The following is a 16,816-nucleotide window of genomic DNA, read 5'->3' on the forward strand; positions in this document are numbered from 1 at the left end:
GACACCTGTCTTTATCTGTAGCCTCCTCCCCTCAGAAAATCCAAGGTTTGTGATACACAGAGACCTTCTGCCTCTGCCTATGATGCCCTTCAGAGTCTCAGTCTTTCACAGGTGCTGGTAATGGCAGAGGTGGTTTGTTCCATGAGAAACTCACTTCCCAACTGCTTTGAGAAAAGTTCTGTTTTGCTGCTGCTTCTCAGAGTCGTTAAAATAGTGAATGTGCATTTTTATAAGGTTACTGCAGCTGAGTACCACACACTGGGTGGTGAACCCAAGAGAAATTTATTATTTTGTAGTTCAGAAGCCTGACATTTGAAATTGAGGCACAGACAGGCTTGGGTACTTCAGGAGATTGTAGGAGAAGGATGTGTTTCAGTTCTCTGTCATGAAGAAGCCATCTTTATGCTCATGTGCCATTCTTTTTATACGTGTCTGTCTCCACATTTCTCCTTTTGATATAGATGCTAATCATATTTCATTATGATCCATGTTACTTATCTCAATTTAATATTATTACTTCTGTAAAAATTCTGTCTCCAATAAAGTCATAGACAGTGGTAATGGGGTTAGGACTTCAGTATGTGAATAGGGGCAGGATATAATGTAACATATATCAGTAAATCTGTCAAAAGGAATGCAGGGACTAATCCCCAATTCATCATATTTAGCCAGTGTTTTCACCCAAAATTATATTAACACCCATCATGAATTATGATCATTTGTTGGGTGTTGCCATATGGCAGGTATTTTTAGACATTTTTTCATATGTATATTTCAATATAAGAGTCTTATGGGTCAAAATTGTTATAGTTACAAGTGAGGGAAATAAGTCTGAGACAAAGTAGCTTTCAAAAAGTCATCCTACAGAGAAGGAATAGAGTCAATGTTTAAACTGAGGTCTGTGTGGTACCAAACCTGGAACTTTGTCTTTCTACAGAACTACTTCATGCACTCAACATGTTTTTGTTGAGCCTTTTGTGTGCATTGATGTTATGACATAAGTGGCATAATACAGAAATGTGGAAATAGAAATTAGTCTCTCTATAATGTGAAAGCTTCATTTGCTTCCAGTTAACATTAGCATACTAAAGTCCCTTCCGGAATTTCATTTTTCTTAAATCTAATTCCACTCTCAATGTCTTGCTATGATGGTTAAATGATTTAATAAATGAAAATGCTGTATTTAGAATATACCAAATGCTCTTACAAATCATTCAGACAACTCAGCAGTTTAACACAGATGGCTTATTTCTCATGTACATTACAATCCAAAGCTGGTTGGGGAATTGGGTGGATCTGTTCTATGCAGACACTCAGGGACCGAGAATCCTTCCATTGAGTTGTTTTGCAATCCCTCAGATATTTGGCAAAGGAGCAAAGAATATGCAGTGGAGTATGGACAGTTTGTTTAATAAATGGTGCTGGGAAAACTGGACCACCACATGCAAGAAAAAGGAACTAGACCACTATCTTTCACCATGCACAAAAATCAACTCAAAATGGATAAAAGAACTGCACATAAGACCTGAAACCATAAAATACATAGAAGAAAATATAGGTAAAACACTACAAGACATACATCGCAATAACATCTTTAAAGACTCATCACCCAAAGCAAAGAAAGTCAAGGAAATGATAAACACCTGGGATTACAAACTGAAAAGCTCCTGGACAGCAAAAGAGACATTAACCAAAACAGAGAGACACCCCACTGATTGGGAAAAAAACTTTGCACTCCAGTCAACTGATAAGGAACTGATCACAAAGATATACAAAGAACTCACACAACTCAACAAAAACAAAGTAAACAACCCAGTCAAGAAATGGGCAGAAGAACTTAAAAGATATTTCTCCAAAGAGGAAATGCAAATGGCCAACAGGCATATGAAAAAATGTTCAACATCCCTTTTAATCAAGGAAATGCAAATTAAAACTACATTGAGATATCACCTTACAACAGTAAGGATAGCACATATCAAAAAAACAAGCAACAACAAATGTTGGCGAGGATGTGGTGAAAAAGGAACCCTCCTGCATTGCTAGTGGGAGTGCAAACTGGCCCAACCACTATGGAAAGTTGTCTGGAGGTTCCTCAGTCTACTGAAAATGGAATGACCATATGACCCAGCAATTCCACTACTAGGGATCTACCCAAAGGACACAAAAACATTGATTCAAAAGAATACCTGTACCCCTATGTTTATTGCAGCAGTATTTACAATAGGTAAAACCTGGAAACAACCCAAATGCCCAAAAAGCAATGACTGGATCAAGAAGATGTGGTACATGTACACAATGGAATATTACTCAGCAATCAAAAGAGATAAACTCAAGCCATTCACAGCAATGTGGATGTTACCAGAAGGAATTAGGCTCAGTGAAATAAGCCAGAAGGAAAAAAGAAAAAATATTGGATGGCTTCACTTACAGCAGGAATATAGGGGAACCAAATAAGACATCAGTGTAAAAAAAATAATAACAGTACAAAACATAACAAAACAAAAACCGACAATTATAATCCAGAGACATCCTGCAGGGGAGGAGGAGGGAGAGGGATCAGAGGGAGGGAGGGAGGAGCACAGGGGACTGAGGTGATGGTGCACAGGTGCATTGGAGAAGGAAACTCTATGGGGACTACAGTTGAGGGGGTGGGGGGGAAATAAACCAGCAAAGGAAAAGACAAAAATAAATAAAATATCTCATAATCTTAAAAAAACCCAAGTTAGGTAGAATTGATTTGACTTAGGATGCAGTCAGTAAATATTTGGGATTTGCAATACAGATCAAGAAAGGGACAAGAAAGAATAAAATGTGACAAGGACAAAATGGGCATAATAGAGTAATTTAAGAAGATAAATTTAAGATAGAGTAATAGTACTTAAATAGTAATTTAAGATAGAGATGAAATAGGGTTCCAGTAAAATGCGTTAACTAAGCATGATGTGACTGAGACTAGAGAATGAAAAGCAAATTAGCTTAAGAGAAAGTCATGCCCATTTGAAAATGGAGACAAGGAATACAGGTCTATTAGTGGATAGAGTGAAGTTGGTAGGTATTATCTAGCAAGATACTGTGTTTAGAAAATAATAACATCCTAGCACTGAGGATGTCTGTGTATCATGTCAGGGGCACCCAGTTTAACTGGAATTAATTCTGCTCACAGTGCAATTCAGTGTTTACTCCTGGCTAAGGGATCTACAAAGGAGTGACCTAGTCAAGGTTGAAACAAAATGGTAGATAAGTGAGAACGCAACACAAACAGAGATGACCAACTGAGACTATGCCTTCAGAGGCATGACAGCCATAGGAAGAAAACAGAAAGGAAAAAAGACATTGTGGAGAAAAGACATTGGAATGTCCTTGTTAAACAGAACCTTCTCCTAACTGTTTCTTAATTGGTCTTGACATATACTTTACATTCTCAGATTCTGAGGAAACTCTTTCCCCTAGATTAGGATTAATTAAAATTTGGATTCTGAAGGGTAGGCCTACCCAAAATCTTCAGACAAGCCTCTCCAGGATGTATAGAACAGGCTTCTTTCAATATGTATCACCTTGACGCATGGAGCTAATGTCAGTGGATTCCCTGTGGGCCCTGGGAGAAACTGTTACCACTCTTTAAAGAATGAAAATTAACCTTTCTATCAGAGTAACTTATCATATGTTGGGAGAAATATCTACAGCATCTGGTATTGTCAACTGAATCAGCCTTTCCCTGCCATGTCAGTCCTCTGCCTTGGATGTCCTAAGAACCCATACCATTCATTTGCTCAAGAATAGAAACTTTTGATCTGCTTATTTTATTCTAAAATTGCAGTCTTATATAATATGCATATGTAATTAAATTCACTATATAATTAAATTTATTCTTTTGTTCCTACTAATCTGTTTGATGTTAATTTGTTTGCCAGACCAATCCATGAAGAATTCAGAGGGGTAGGAGAAGTTTCCCTGTGCCCCTACAGTTCCTAGAATATAAACATTTGGAGAAGAAGTGGATAAAAGGTAAGTACATCACCAAATGGGACATATCCTGTTCTTTGTTCAGCAACCACTACACTGTCTTTCTCCCTATTTGAAAGTGCTAGACTTTCTATTAGATTCAGTAAAATTATTCTTCAAATAAGTTCATTGATATCTTAATGACTAATAAAATGTCTTTAGCCCTTTAATGTCTAAAATTTCTTTGCATTTCAGAATGGCTGTGACAGTATTGAAAGAAAATATAGATTACTTCGTTATTTTTGACAAGAAAAAAAAAGGCCAGAGAAATGAATTTACTGTGAAAAAGGCACAGATCTCATTGGCATTTTTTAATATGAATTGATTTATAATATAGAGTTCATATCACAGTCATATTGCTGACATTAACGGCAAAATTAAGACCTGGGGTGGGGGAAACAGCCAAATGAATCTCTTGATTACAGCATAGGTAGGAGTGTGGCCAAGTCAAAAGATGTCCAATAATTAGGGAAATCATGTAAGTAAGTGCACACATGTGCATGTTCATGCATGTGAAAGCACCCCACTTCTAGTTATAACTTAAAATGGAATAAGCACAGTGGATTAGTATGTAGATGACTGATTAAAAATATTTAGTACAAAAATGTGGTCAAATAAGACCTTGAATCTTCATTTTAATCCAAATAAGTCCAATAGCTCACTAACAAATCTACTTAATTAGGAGGAAAATAACAATTTGTATGGTTGTTTGGTACTAATACCAAGTAGACATTTATGTTAACTCAGAAATGGGAAATAGAACCAATATACCATAGTGACAATTTTACTAGTTCATTTAGTCATCAATTCAACAGATATTTGAACCCCTTTGAATTTCTAAACATTTTACTAGGTATTAGTGAAAATGTAAATTGGAAAAATAATCAAATTTGTACACCTGTTTTCATTAAAGTTGTAAATACCATCACTGTTTCACCTCTGGTTAAAAATCATTATCAAGTGCTTCTAATCTAACTTTGCTAACATTCATGTTATTTTCTTTTAGATTTAATTGACAGCATCTTTGAATTATCAAAACAACTGAAATAGCATAGAGGGAAATGTGGCATATATCATGAATCTTCTTTCTTCTTTGCATCCATTTATTTGTTCATTTTTTTTTCCTTTTGTAAGTTCTCAGGCTTCCTAATCTCCTCATCTGTCAAACTTGACTTTATTACAAGACATACTCTTACAACAATGAATGCAGTGAATTTGTGCCTGCCCCTGAAAGTGGGGTTCAATCAAAGCAGGTCATTTAATTCTGATTTGGAGAAAAAAAAATTATCTCTGCAGTCTTTGTAATTTACATATTGTAACCAGAATGTTCCAATAACACATTTTCCTTTAAAGTTATCATGACCTATAGATGTGTCATTTTTATTCTTGTGGAAGTGATGGACAGGTCGAGAAAGTTCTGCAATTACTGTTTCAGTCATATCTAGCATAGTATATGTTGGGGAGAATGGAGGGCAGGAGATTTCAACTGTCCTGATCTGATTTTTTTTCTTTCTCCAAATCTGTCAGTGAGTGTAATAGCATTGATACAATCTCTGAGCTGCTTGTCTACCATGACTTACACATTTTAAATTTAAACTAACTTCCCTTTTTGTATGTATCTCTATTTCCTAAAGCAGTGGACTAGCAAACGCGAAGGTACACACCATGAAATGGGCAGGTAATTCTTTCCTCATAAACATCTTGAATGATAAAGCAAAGAGATAAACAAAACCAGCCAAATAAAGACAAACAAAGACAGAAACAAATAAAAATCTACCTGCATGATACAGTTACAGCAAACAGTGGGAATTTATAAACATAGTGTAGATCATATCATGTTGTGCTTAGGATAAGAAAATCACTTTAAGCAGGTTGTGATTAATGAGACACTCAAGAGGTTAATTGAACTAAATTTTGACCTGGATTTTCTTCTAAAGGCTAATTATAAAGTTGGTATAACTCAATTTATAGTCATAGAAAACAGTTTTCTTTCACCTATTTTTACTCATTATTATCATGTTCAGTTTTGTTTTGTTTTCTAGGATGGGGGAGTGCAGCTCAAGGTCAAGAGCCTTGCTTTGAATTATTATGAGAAACAAAAAAGAAGTCCCATCATTATAAGCAGATCTCTGACAACATTAAATTTTATTACTCATGACTATGGAATTTATTAACATGTGAGACAAACATAGCTCACACAAATGAAATGCTCTTTTTTTCCCCAAGCATACCAACCCAACTCATAATCCCTATATAAACTCAGTTCAGTTACAGAAATGTTCCTTTCACATCTTTCATTTTAAGAGAATGAGAATCCTTGTTTCAATCTGTTTCTCTTTAAAACATGCTTAAGGAGGTTTTTTTTTTTTTGCTTTATTTTGTTATGTTCTTCCTTTAAATCAAGTTTATATATCATCTTAATCTTCTGATAGGAAAACATCAGAAATGAGTGGAGCATAATGAGCATTCATATGCAATGTTTAAATCTGTAAGAATGATTTTCTTCTCTAATGAACCAAACATTCCACACAGGAAGGGGACACATTTCTTTGTCTTCCTCTCTCAGTCCTTCACTCTCTAGTGAATGGACATGAATATTTGTCAAGTGAAATTTATGATTAATATTAAACAGATCCTGTGCTAAACACTTTTATGTGTACCATTCCATTAAAGGTCACAAAACCCCTATGATGAACATAAAATTATTATCTTCATTTTTAGATTTAAAATAAAGGGTTAGAAATTTGTAAGTAAGTAAATAGCAGAGCTCAGACCCCATCTAATTAAATGTGTCAGTTCTAATGTCCAGAAATTAACTATTACTCAACCACCAATGGAAATGTCTCTAAATGTACAAAAATATGGCACATGAATCCCTCAAATCTTCTAGTTTTCAGAGTGAGCTTGAGATGATGTGAGTCATTCTAGCCAATAGGATATAAGCATCATACTGTACATTATTTTCAGTAGAAGGTTATTTACAGTAGGTGTGTATTTTGCAATTTCTTCTCTCCTGCCATAGGAACACTGGAAGCCACACAGGGTGGTATCCTAAGGCTACATGCTTCTGAGTGCCCATATTTCCGTCTATGTGGAACAGACTCATTTTCTTCTTCCCAAATATGCTTTAGATACTAATAAGGATACGATGATATTTGGGGATTAATGTGTTACCTCAGAAAATGCATCCTTTTTCTGATTAATATAGTGTACTATGAGGAAAAAAAAAAGGAATTATTTAGTTACCGAGTCAATGACTGATTTCCTTGTTTCTGAGTGAGTATATGTAATATTCTTTAAAAAAGATTTATTTATTTATGCATAAAAGAGCTAGGGTACAGGCCAGAGATGCAGGGGGTAAGAGGATTCACCAGAGACAGAGTGGGGAACAGAACAGGTGTACTGACTGAAATACACTGAGAGGAGCAGCGGGTGAGGCAGGAGAGGACTGCTGCACCATGTGGGTTTCTCCCAGGCCTGGAATCGAGCTGGTGCTGCAGTGGCTGTGGATAGCTTCATGGGTTGCGTCTTAACCCCTTGAGCCACCAGAGAGGCCCATGAGTGTATGTAATATTCAAATACATACTTTCCATGACTGTCAGCAGATGGCATGACATATCACACATGGACATTTAAGCTGTGATAATGAAAACTGAAGGCTTGGTGGAAGAGTAGGAAAAAAAAGAAAGAAAGAAAAAAGAGGATGCAGTAAAACTGCCAGTGTTAACTTTTCAAAAGCATCTGTTCAAGCAGTTTATTTTTCCTTAATAGAAAAGGGCAGATGTTATTGAACTTTGAACTTTAGGTGGGGGAGCTAATATAATATTGTGGAGCTTTTTATTCTTCGGTCAATAATATTTATTCTATCTGATTGTAAGCTACTACTAAGTCAGGTTTGCCTGAAGTCCACAAAAATTAGGGAGAGAAAGGTTCAGATGCTGGGGCTTGTAGGGTCGGATAGGAAAAAGAACCAGTCTCACAAATAGCTTGTCAGGTGTCTTATCTTGTATATAAAGACAAACAGGAGTAAGAGTTGCAAGTAAAAGTAGTTTCTACAAAATAGGTCTCACTGATACAACAAGGTTCATTTGTTCAAACTGAAAAAAAATTAGTCAAAGAGTTGCCTTTTCTAAAAACATACATAGAAAGTGCCATTGGAAACTTTACTTTGAGAGCAAATGGTATATGACCCAGCCATATTACAACACTGAATCATGGCTATAGGTAAATTAGTGAAATCCTGTTGCTAAAGCTTTTACTTTGGTTTAGGAGACAGGAAATATAGCTGTTTCTATGACCTTAGACAAGTCATTAACATGTCAATTTCAGTTTAGTGTAATTTGTAATGTTTGTGTAATATGAAAAAAATATATCCTAGTCTTAATATTTTGAAAACCTCTAAATCTTGTAGGATAGTGGTTAAAAATATGTGTTCTTAACAGCTTTGTAATCCTGAATACATTACCTAACCTTTTTGTAATAATAGTCTTGATTTATAATATGGCAATAATAATAATAACAGGACCCATCTCATAAGGTTAATGTGCAAATTAAATTTTGACAATATACATGAATGATTAGAATTCTGTCTGATATGTAGTAGTCACTCAATAAATAACAGTGATTTTTAATATGTTTCAGATAAAAGAATATATGTTTTCAGAAATGTTTGTTCATACCTTACCAGGACAATTCAGCTAAGTTCTCCCATATGAGTGACCTAATTTGAGCTTGGCAAGGATTATGCTTGCTTAATGTACTCAGAAATTGTATAATCAATCAAGTTCTTTAGGTTATTTCTAAATGTCTTCCCCCATATTTATCTCCCCACAGAGTCTGATCTCATGTCCTCTTCAGAGTGAGCCGGGATTGGTTGAATGTTAGCAAACAAGGGACTATTTTGGCACATTGCCATGATTCCTTTATGATTATTTTATGGTTGAAGTCGTACTTTAATGAAAGAACTCTTTAATAAAGTCGCTTTCCTTTTCAGTAGGGGCAAGACATCTCAAGCTCATGAAACTTCATTCATTTCTCAATTACCATCATACATAAATGAGACCTGTTCCTCATCTGGAAACTGATCTAGAACCACATAACTACTGAAATGGGTTTCCATGTCTTGATGGTGGCTGGAATCCAAATTATCCATAGTCTGCTCCCAGGAAACTAGAAAAATAGGAAATTGGAGGGTGGAAACCTCATTAAGTGACAACAAATGAGGGTTTTGTTGAATCCTAGCCTCTCTTAGTTGATTTAAGAGAACACAGTAATCAGATGGATATTTAAGCAGAAGAAGCAAGTATGATAAAAGTTATAGAAATTAACTGAGAATTCTTATAGAAAAATGTCACAGGGAAACCCAATTCTCATTCTCTTGATAGATAAAACATTATCCAACTCTGCATTTAACACAAAAGATCTTTTTTCTTGAAACCAGATATTTTAGGGTGCAAATTATAGAGTATACTTGACCACAGAAGAAAAAGGTTTTAGATATTAAAGAAAATTCTGTATATAATAATATATTAACCTATTACATATATTTCACAGTAAGATACACATTATATGTATTCCTTACATGTTATATTATATTACATATATATGCATGTATCCTTTAACAGCAAAAGCATCTTTCTTGTATACTCAGGGGTATTCTATATTTTGGTTCTTAAATTCTGGCTTAAGTTGAAGAAATATGCTTAAGTTGACGATAGTTCTTTCTTCATTTAATATTGTTGCCAGGTTTCATTGTTCCCAGATTTAGTAGTTCCCTGTTTCTTTGTTGTAGGACAGGGAGAGGGGCAGCCCAAACCCCGCAAACCTGTCTATTCTAAGTGGGTTCTGCCATCCGCCGCATCAACACAAAACATAGGAGACTTTAATGGGAAGGAACTTTAATAAAACTAGGAAACAATACAGGTAAGGCAAAGAGTCTAGTTTCTAAATGAAGCACCCAAAGTTACCCGTCCCCTCGTGGGTAAAACTCCATCCATATGGGATCGGCCCAGAGCAAGGCCCCAAAGCCTGCCACAAGTCTAAAGCATCTTCCAGTGGGGACCCACAGAAAAGAGTCAGAAACAACCAGACAAGCCCAGAAGGAAAAGAGCAAAATCAACATCAAGATAAAAGCTGCCATGGTCACCTCTCCACGGGTCTCACCCACATCTGTGTCACCCAGTCCACGACCAAAAGACAAGCACAGTTTCTTTACATGTCTCTAGGCTCCATGCGCCTCCTCCAGGTCTCCTGGCTCCATCCTGCTTCCTTCTTCAGTCTCTTCTTCAGCTTCTCCTCTTCCTGCTCAGCTCCACCCTTCCTTGGGTGGGGCAGGGAACCTGGAACCTCCCCCTTTCCTGGGGACCACCCTGTTACATCTTGACTATGGTATGAGAGGAACTGACAGTCACATCTTCAGCAGTGGCAAAATAAACTATATGTAGTGATAGAATAAAAGGAAACCCAGGGAAATGTGTCCTTGGTTGGGCTGTGTCCTTGATAAGAATAACTGTGAGGGAATTGTGGGGGCTCTGGCCTTAAGAGGGGTGCAGGAACTGTTCACTCCATCCCCTCCTGAAGTCCATTCTGCAGGTACTCTGGGGTGTAGTTTTAAGGTCCAGAATGCAGTTTCCACATCTCTCTCCCTTCTACTGTGTTCCAGGGTTGTAGTTCTATCAGCCCAGACAGCAGGTTGGGGCAAGAAAAAGCCTTAGATCTCAGTTGTGATGGTGTCAACCAGCTCTGCTCTTCCCTTGTGGGTCAGGCTATTGTTCTATCTGTTTAGGATAATTGCCTTATTATCTGTAAACTAGCCAGTTTCAGGAATCAGCCCCTCTGGGTGCTTTTGCTCTCCTTGGGTTTTATCTCTTGCCTGTTGGTTGAGGTTGGTGGACTGTCTTTCTCCCTCTGGGCTTTATCAGTTCTAGCTGGGGTGCTGTGCAATGTAGGTCATTTAATTTTCTTTAGGCATTGCCCTCCTTGCTGTAAAGGTATAATAATACTTTGGAAGGAAGAAATAAATCAATGGAAGATTCCTGAACATGTATATTGGCAAGTTAATACAACAAATGCACATTTTATATAATATACAGCTGTTCTATCCTCTAAAAGTTCTGTATTTCTATAAACTGTTCTCATTTTTAGTTTCTCAGCTCAACAGAATCTCAACCTAAGCCACCCCCAGGGATCTTTCTACTGTGACCTTCCAACAGGGATTAATTTGTACCTGGAAAAGCCATGCTGGGGTTTCAGTAATTGCTCTGCCACTCGCTGAGAGAGACTACAGTCATTTCATGAAGGAAAAAGGGGTGCTCTACTGACAAAGCTATCGATGCTCTTTGTGTATGCATTCAGATTTAACCAAAAGACAAAGGGGCAATAAATCCAGTAAGTAGTTTTGCAATTAAAAGTGAGACTACGGTGTCACTTCTTACCTAGATCCTTGCATCTCCAAGTATAGTTTGTTCAAGCTGAGGCCTGCCTGTCTCTTGCACAGTGACACCAGCATCTGACACATTCAGGGGAGGCGAAGCTATAATCTCAGCCAAGATACTAATTATAAAGAACATGAAAGGATGCTAAATTTGGTTTGAGAACAAAAGCAAGTGACTGTTCTTTTAAAAATCAGTTCTCACATTTGATCTTCTTAATCATCTATGTGGTGGTACTAACATCAGACAATAACACTGCCTACAGGATTAGTAAACATTGCTAAGAATGAATTAGCCCCAAGATAATACAGTTTTATTTGCTTAAGAAACCTGGTTCCCTATCAAGACTTCCCTCCTTATCTATTCAAACTTTTTGTACCTCTTACAGAAGACAATTCTGGTTTGCAAATTCATCACCTATTTTAATTATTCATTAATAATTGTCCTTAATTGGGGCCTCCATGGTGGCGCAGCGGTTGAGCGCTGGGTTGCGAAGCTGCCCGCAGCCTCTTCAGTGCCGGTTCGATTCCCGGCTGCTCCCCGGCCACCGGAGGAGGGTCCCACATGGCGCGCAGACCTCCCTGCCGCCCGCTGCTCCCCTCAGCAGTGTACTTCGGTCCTTCTGCCTGTTCTGCTCCCCGCTCTGGCTCTGGTGAATTCTCTCACCCTCCCGCGCTTCTGACTGTACCCAGTGCATGTATAAACAAAAACAAACGAACAAGCAAATAAATAAATAAATAAAAACATGCCTCTATTTAAAAAAAAAAAAAATAATTGTCCTTAATCATAGGGACAAAATTGCTTTATAATTTTTTTTTTTGCTTGGTGGGGGGTATGTTCTTTTTCTTTTAGTGAAAATGTACATGATTAAATATAATGTACCCAAGAGTGTCCCATGCTGAGGGCTTGATCTCATTCTGCACTGCTGCTTTGTTCCTTCATTATGCCTGAATGGGGACAGCACTCTCTACTCCCTCATCCCTTCCCGCTTCATAACTTCACAAACCCAAATTCCATTTGAATCCAATAAACAGCCCCCTTCCAATTGAGGACATACTAGTTTAGTTTCCGCATGCTATCTTTGCAGGGAAAGTCCTTACTACCTGCAATTCACAGTCAGGTCTGAGAAACCCTCCTTAGCAATAAAGCAACATGGACTGGTTGTGTAATTGTCAGAGAGAACCCAAACACTGTCAAATCATCTCAGTATCTACAACATTTATAGTACAGCTATAGGAATTAGTATCCAAAGCCCTTTGAGTATATTTTTTCCCTAAGAGCTTAGGTAAAGTTTAACTCTTATAACCAACAAGAAACTCTGATCCTCCTGGGTATGGAGGTAGAGTTGTTGCAAAGAAAATATCTACCCAGGAGAAAGGATGATCGATTTTGAACCTTGCCAGATGAATAGAGTGCATAAATGCTCAAAAATGCTCCAGGGAAAAAAGTCCCTTTTGTTTCCACTCTCTGCATTTTCTTCCTGGATACTTCAGGCAGTTTTCCAATTCATGAATATTTGCCTACAGCAAGGTCTGATCATTGCAAATGCATCTTGGGACAACAGACTCTCTTTTTTTGGCCCAAACCCCAGAATTAACAGATAGGTGACCAGGAAACTCTGTTCCCAATCCTGGAAGGTCAAACCGAGGTGAATCACAAGCAAGTCACTTTTTGATCATGCTGATTTCTTTTAAATGAAGCAGTACTGGAGAGCCAGACACTGGCAAACTGCTATGAAACAAGTTTGACTCATTTAGCAGCAGTTGTAAACCTGGGAAGCTGACTCAAATGAACAACCTCCAGTAATGGTGGTAAACAAGTGTTCACACCTGTCAACAGCTGTGTGGGTTTGTGGCACCAGGTGTGCTGTGTAAACGCAACTCAAGGCCACATTCATCACTTATTTAGAGTTATCACAGAGGATCAGGCAGATTATCCCTCTGGCAATTGTCACAAACAAAGCAATTAAGTAGATTCCAAAACACAATGTAAATCAGAAATCATATCAAATAAAAAAAAATGGTTAAATGAACAGAGTTAAGGAAAATCCTCCATAGCCATAACCCAAAATGATTTCCACAAACTATTCAATTCTAACGGTTTTAAGACACTAATGAAAAACGTTCTTACTAATGTTCTTTTTTTTTGTTTCCAGCCACAAAGTGGGGAATATTTGTTAAAGAATTGTGATGAAGAGATGTCGGCTACTGATTAAACTGTTGCAAAGCCAATCAAAAACGAGACTTAACAATTTGCAGATCACATTATATATTCTGCTATAATAATGGAATTGAGATTAGGCTGCAGAATTTCTAGGTGCTAGTTAGGTAATTAATTTGATTATAAATTTCTTCCACCACTGCATAACACGCTTAATAAACTGAATATTTCTATTATGGGTATTGAGCCCTTGAATACCGAATCATAGAATTTATGAGTTGGAAAGTACCTTAGGAATTGTCTAATATATCTTTCCCCTAATATGTCAAGCATTGTCAAAGTTACTGAGACTCTTCCACTTAAATATTACTTAAGATAAAGAACTCAGTACTTCACAAGAGATAGACTGCATTTCTGAAGATCATATTGCCTCCATAAGCTGTTATTCCGCCCCATAATTGTACATACTAGCCCTAATTTGTCCTCTTGCTTTGCTCTAATCCCACAGGAATGTAGGCTTCCTGAAGGAAGGTGTGTTTGTCTTGTGCATCATTTACCCACATCTTTTATATAAGAAAGGCCGGTGGACAAAATAAGTATGCTTATTGACTGAGTAAAACAACAGAAAACAACCTCCTTCTTATCATTCTTGATAATCATGAAATTGGTTAAGAAGAGTTAAAAAGTCCTTGAGTTCACATCCAGCCTTCAATTGTTATTCATCTGACCATCCTCTTTGTTCATCCATGGACTTACTTAAATGCATGCAACTGTGAGTGTGTGTAAGTGTGTATGTTTTGAAAAAGAGAAATTATGCTTACACCTTTCTTATATCTCATAGTACCCTTGGCCATTAACAACTTTAAAATACTGTAATTATTTTTATCTGATCTGGAGCTCTTTGTCCTCATGTATAAAAACTATGATCTACAGGTATAAACTGGTAAAGAGGACAACAGCTACACTGTTAGTTTTCACATCTTCCTGGCTCTACACTATTAATTTTTCCTGGCTCATTCAAGGTCACAGATTCCAGTAAACATGGCATTAAAAACAATATCCATTTCTTCATTTCTATCAGTATGTAGGTCTTGAAATATGTATTTATAAGTATTATATAATTTATATATAATGGTGTTCTCCAATTATATTAAATTACAGTGAGCTTACATTTTGCCTTTTTTCCTTTAAAATTAGAGACCAGAATATTAGAAAATTTAACCTTTCATCCCTCCCTCCTGACTTCTGATATTGTGCTTAATTCTTATATTTGTTTGCTGCGAGAACTGACATTTGGGGGCCTCCCCTGGTGGCGCAGCGGTTGCGCTGGTTCGTTCTCCGGCTGCCTGCGAGGGTCCCACAAAAAAAAAAAAAAAAAAAAAACCTGACATTTGGGTGAATCATTAAGAAAGATTATAAAAACGTTCTGGGGTCAGTTCTAAGAAAAACAAATGTGTAGCAAGTATTTATTTAGTACCGATTATGTCCAGGAAACATTTTTAAATGCCATTCTTATAGATTGTATTTGAGGTAGGAAAGAATTAGTGAATAAATACAAAATTATGAGAGATGTGTGTGTATTTATATGAGAGAGAAAGAGAGAGAGAGAGAGAGAGAGAGAGAGAGAGAGAGAGAGAGAGAGAGAGAGAGAGAGAGGAAAAATAAAACAAGTCACCTGTTCGTGCCAAGATATGGGAATGGCGATGCTGGTCAGAGACTGCAAAGTGAAGCTTGAGTAAAAATAAGGTGAAAGGAGTTAGGTAGGTAAATGACTGTAGATAAATACAATAAGAGAAGGAAACTTTTTTTGATAATAAGAGATACAAAGAGAATGAAAGGAGAATGATTAATTAGAAAAATAATTTTTTATCTAATATAGACAACTACCCAACCATCAATGTCAACATAATAGTCAGCATTTGTGATTTTCAGTTGTTTGGCCATTATTTGAATCTATTTTACCATACTTTCAAACTTCCATAAGTTGTCTCAATTTTGGATTCCATTAGGTGCTAAATGTCTAAGTGCCAAGAATTTCAGTTGGGACCCTGTTTCGAATGAGAATTCTAAAGCCAATTTTGCATTCAGATATGGATGGAAAAGGTTTCATGAAAGCTATTGAATTTTTATATGGCTGCTCAAATGAAACCTGCAACCATTTGAATTTATTTTTTTTCCATTTGAATTGATTTCATTGCTACACACATACACACATATCACATAAATTTGCATTGCCTCTTATAATACATATTTACTTATTTTTCTCAGCCCTGTGGTAAACTGGAAGGAAACTAGACTTTTATTAGAAACTAATTATCCAAATTTAAAAATCTTAAGTGATTTTTGGGTATGCTATGCATACGGCATATGTATGAATTTCTCTCACACACATGAACACACACAGGCCCCTCCAACTGATTTCTGGAAAACAGATAAACCAACTGTGTCAGAAAGGAAAAAGGTTATTACAGATAGCAGCACCCCTTCCACACTTTATCACTTTTCCCTCTCTTGCCTAGGAAACATAATTCAATTCTGCCTTGGCCACTCACCTTTGACAGAAAACGTTAAGGTGGTGATTCTGTGGAGGAATTAGCTTTGATAAAATAATTCTGTCCTTTGGATACCTTGACTTCATGTATTTATCATCATTTAGAAAAGTGCTTGAAATGTTATCTTTAGGATGGGGACTTGCAGAAACTGCATAAATGCTGAATGTCTTCAGTTGCCTTTGCCTATGGGTTGAGTATAAAATGGATCACAGGAAATCTATTCTTTTTTCTGCACAGAGCTATTCAACATTTATCCATTATCATAGAAACAATTCAATTAGTGGCTCCTGGGACCAGAATATAGCCCTACTATCTACACCTTAATAGCATCTATATATCATTGCAATCTAATTTCCAACTGGAACTCAATGTAAATGGCAGTTGCCCATAGATTTTTTTTTTTTTTAAGTTTAAGTCATACTATTTTAGTTCCTTACCCATAATGCTCTCCTGATACACATATTAAATGTTTTCCTTTAATTCACACTCTGAATTCTGTAAATTAATACTGCTATTTTGATTTCAGTTAGACTTTTTAATTTTCAGATAAATCATTTGGATGAAAGGGAATTGTCTGCCAGTTGGAGCCTGTTTGCATTATCAGTGAATTATTCAGCAGTATTCTCCCCCACCGTGCTCAGAATATGAGCCCTGCTTTTCCCATCACCCCCT

This window comes from Talpa europaea (genome assembly GCF_964194135.1).
Source record: "Talpa europaea genome assembly, chromosome: 8".
Taxonomy (NCBI): Eukaryota; Metazoa; Chordata; class Mammalia; order Eulipotyphla; family Talpidae; genus Talpa; species Talpa europaea.